The 4723-nt window shown below is 33.0% G+C and overlaps 1 pseudogene; it reads right to left on the bottom strand.

The window, feature by feature from the left end:
* Positions 1-1236: 1236 nt before the first annotated feature.
* Positions 1237-1979, bottom strand: LOC131613348 (uncharacterized; annotated as a pseudogene).
* Positions 1980-4723: the final 2744 nt, after the last annotated feature.

Here is a 4723-nt window from a genome sequence, read left to right as displayed (position 1 = left end):
AAATATTTTTCTAAATGATACCTAAACATAAATAATATTTGTATACGCAAAAAAATCTATTATTGATCTAAATATTTTTATATTCAAAAAATGCTATTTATGATCCAAAAAATTTGATTCAAATTTTGATTTTGATTTAAAATAAATATATTATTTAAACAAATGCGCGTACCAAATCCGAACCCGTGCGTATGCACGGGTTTATAATTAACATAACAACACAGACTACAAGAAATCTTATGAAAACAACATAAATACAACTTCATAGATATGTTCTTTACCTTAATCATAAGCTTCAGAAGCATGAACTTGCAGATAACTTTTCACAATACAAGAGTAGCAGAAATACAATGACAGAGCAAAATATTTCAAATATCAATCCTTTTTCATCAGTGGCTACAAATCATACATCAAATTTACTATTCTTTATTCTTCCATGTTTAAAAGAAAACTCAAGATTATTTAAGCATGTATTCCAATCATGCAATAGAATCATAAGGAAAATGGAAAACAAAGAAAATATATCATCAATATCTCCAACCATGGTTTTAAATTGAGGCCGCAATATTGCTGATGCGATAACCTACACAACCGCATCAGACCGCAATTGCAATATGATTTAAAATTACACCTTTGGCCGCATTAGAAACTGCATTAAGCAATTTCGCTCATGTTATTTTCATCAAAGCTCAAAATTCCAGAACCTCAAAACTTTTACTCATAATGTAATGAAAAATCTTAATATGAAGTGCTTTTCAAATGTGTATTTCAAACAACTTCTAATAAAAGTTCAGCTGCAACGACCGCAATGTACATCGCAGCAACCGTAAATCGTAACACCCACATCTGCAACCGCAATTTAAAACTATGGTTCCAACCGCAAAAGTAAAGATAGCAATGCTAATTAATTATTTATCACTTTGAGATATACATAAAAAAAACTCTTTATATATGTGCATTTCTTTCTATTCACAATTTCAAGCCACAATACATGAAAATAAATAAAGTCAAGAAAACCAACTATCAGGGCTTTAAATAACGGTCTACAACCAAAATTCGAGCTGCAAAATAATGGTTTTTAACGATTTCTAAAACTGTAATGTGATCGCCACAACCGCTATTTAAAATCCTGCTACTTACTTCTTCACATTACACATATACATATCTACTACTATACATTACACGTACGTGCATATATACATTCATATACATGCATTGAAGATGGATCTTACATGGTCATGGAAACCTTTTCTGAAGTTTCTGAATTGCAGTATACATTTTCCTTCTTGAACCAACAGCATTAACTCTTATATCCTTGAGATCATCCAATGTCAACATGGGAAGCAACTCATCATCCACCTCCTGAATCTCAAACATTGGACCATACTTACTCAACCCTAAATCAAATAACCAACACCAAACTCCCTCGTTTTTTCTTCGTTCTTTTGATTCCAATTGAACTCCTTAATTTCCCGAAACCCTAATTTTGTTATCGTTGTTTCGATTTGCATGCCAGTAATCATTCTCGTTCTCGTTCTCATATACAGAATGTGCAGGACTATTTCGATCATGATCGTGATCATGATCGTGATTTTTGAATTTTTTGCTTCCATTCTGATTGATCGGTTTCGAAGTATAATCCGACCTCAACCGTTTCGTTGAGGCTCGCTTTGCTTTACCTTTTGATCGTTACCGTTACCGAGATCTTCGATTCCGTTTGCGAGATTCGTTACGGTTCGGGGTTTGGTGGTTCTAGAAGATTCCTTTGACAGTCGCCAGCTCCATGGAGGATGGTTATGGAGGCGCGAGATACCGTGTTGGTCGCCGATTTTTCCTAGACGGACGCTTGGACGACGTCGCCGTTTGGGAGGAACGATGATATTGGCGTTTGGTTGTGCTGTTGTTGCTGGTGCAATTTCTGGTGTGGATGTGATTGGAGGCTCCGGTGGTGGTAGGGGTATTTCGGGTATAGCCGCCATGGCGGTTAGGGTGGGAATAACGGTTTTGCACATTTGGATGGCTAGATCTTACTTGGTCAGAAAATAGAAGAGTTGGGACAATTGTTGCATTGAAAATATTTGAATGGATCCATTTGCAACATGTATTTAATAGTAGTAATTCATTAAACATTGGATTTTCTTATTTTTAAATTGATATGAGTACGTGTTTTTTCCCTAATTGTTGCACCTCAAAATTTGTACTTTAATTTTATTTATAACTGACTTAAACTTCGCATTCATATGTATCCCTCTGTTAGGTCATCTAACATGTTATGCATCATTAATCAATAAATCTGGCATGGGATCAAGGATCTGGTGAGGCTAGGATTTCATTGGTACTTCGAGACTTATCTTCATTCAAGGACTATTCAAGATGTTTACCTCAATCAAGTTGAAGCTAAGGTTTCTTATGTTTGAGAGTTGCCAACTATTACCAGCCTAATTCAATTGGTTTCCCTTCTGAGCATGGATCAAAGGGATTAAGGTTTATTTCCCTATGTCTGATTAAAGTTAGGGTTTTCAGCTACTGTGCTTCAATTAGGGTTTCTTCTTTAGAAATCATCAACCATGAGTTGGGGTTTTTCTCTTTATGCTTAAGGCTTGTTTACATGGCCACATTGATCATCTCTTCTTGATATTCATCTAAGGATTTCCTTGAAGCTTGTGGATCAAGTCACTTTTCTTTAGAATTGGTCAAGATCTTTTATTCAATCATTCATCGGGGCAAAAGGTTTGTTTTATTGATTGAAGTGTGAATCAAAGGTTCATCATTGTATTATCCATCAAATTAAGGTCTTGGGCATGTTCTCCAATCAGATGAGGCAGGAATATTAGGGTTTTTTGAACACTGCAAAATAGTTCATGTTTTTAGGTTTTTTGAACACTGCGTTTTCCTAAATTAGTTTGTTTGAAGTTTCCAGAAATGTTTTATGGATTGGCACCGAGTGATATTTCAACAGGAAAATGACATGTATAGACAATTTTGTTCCTTAAAATGTTGGCCTTAAACATTTGTGTAACTCTGGAAGTTATTATGAAAAGGTTGGGCCTAACTGAAGGTTTATTCTTATTGCTAATATCTTCAATTCTTTTTGAAGTTCTTACAAACATTTTGTTTGGTTTATAAATTGAATTTAAGTTAGTTTTGCCCCTTTTTATTGTTAGTTGTTGACATAAGCTATATATTATACTGAACTTTTATGAACTTATTGCTTGAACAATGAACCAGAATTAATAAGCTTACTGCATATTATTATTTCCATACTGTGTAAAAGTGGATTATTGTCTTTATCCCATCTTATTATATATTAAATTAAGACTTTACATATTGATTTGTTTTATGTAAAATATTGCAGGTACAAAGTTGAAATGTATGGTTTGGGCATTGAAAAATTATTTATTTAATTTCACTATTTATTTTCAATTTAATGTAATATATAAATAAGTTATGTTCATTTAACAAAATAATTTCGATCCAGTATTTATTCTTATAATGTTTGTTTCCTAATTTTGATTTATATAGTTATATTAATTTATTATGTATAAATCATTGAATATCTTTACTTTTAAATAAATTACTTAATGTCTTATAATTAATGTGATATATCTTTCAATAATATATTATTTTATAATCTCTCTTTCAACAATTAATTTATCTTTCAATGTATATTTTGTTTACTTAAAAAATAATTTAATGATATTTATTGATCGGAAAAATAGCAAGTGTGCTATTTTTGCCTCTATAGTAATAATAGGGGAAATTCCCCGAATGTCGATCTCAAGGACTGCGTAGGAAATTCAGATTTTTAAAATATAATTCAATTGAACAAAAACTAATGTTTTGGTTTTGGTGGATTAAATCCTTGCAAAGAAAAGTTAAAGAGAAGATAAATTGATTGTTGTTATCAGATATATGAGATGCTAGGGTGAGTGTTGATTTGGCATGTAACACTCAGAATTAAGATCTCTTCAACAAGTTCATAACATTCAGTTACCACATCCTTAGGGTGTTTCCTCCTAAGTCCTTAGTGAGGAAACCTTTGGTCTTCCAACCTAAATCCTAAGTCCTTAGGAACCTAAATTGAAACCAAGCTTTTATATAATCAAGATTATGTGGTAATTATAGGGTATTCCTAGTCCTAGGTGATATCTACTATAATCAAATTATGCAAAAACCCTAACAACTACAGTCCTGTATTGTTAGCCGTAGATTAATCCTTATTTGACCGATAAAGAAAATATTAAGAACATGCATAATTTAACTGAAAATCATAAACCAATATATTGATGAAATCAAGAATTCAGAGTCATTACATAAATCAAATCAGGACCACCCCCCTAGCATTGGGGGGTTTAGCCTCTCATAATATTCAAGAAAGACAAAGTAAAGAATTTAGACATTACAAAGATAATTGGGAACTTTGATCTTCAATGGTGTCCACCGTTGAATCTCTCCGTCTCTGAAACCCTTGATGAAGCTATCTTCTCTCCTCTGTGGTTTTTCTATCGTATGATGCAAAAGTCCCCAAATTAATTCTCTCAAACTCATCTAAATAGTCTAGGTACAAATCTCAGCCAAATGGAATGTCTAAAGTGCCCTCAAGGTGGAGATTTAATGAAAAAGCCCTAAAATTGGACGTTTTCACGCTCTCAGCAACACTGGCCGTGCTTGGAAGCACTGGTCGTGTTGCTCTTTTATTTTTTATTTTTGCTCCCAGCAGTCC

The sequence above is a fragment of the Vicia villosa genome, linkage group LG6 (genome assembly GCF_029867415.1).
Source record: "Vicia villosa cultivar HV-30 ecotype Madison, WI linkage group LG6, Vvil1.0, whole genome shotgun sequence".
NCBI classification, from domain to species: domain Eukaryota; kingdom Viridiplantae; phylum Streptophyta; class Magnoliopsida; order Fabales; family Fabaceae; genus Vicia; species Vicia villosa.
This window is presented reverse-complemented; position numbering and strand designations above follow the sequence as displayed.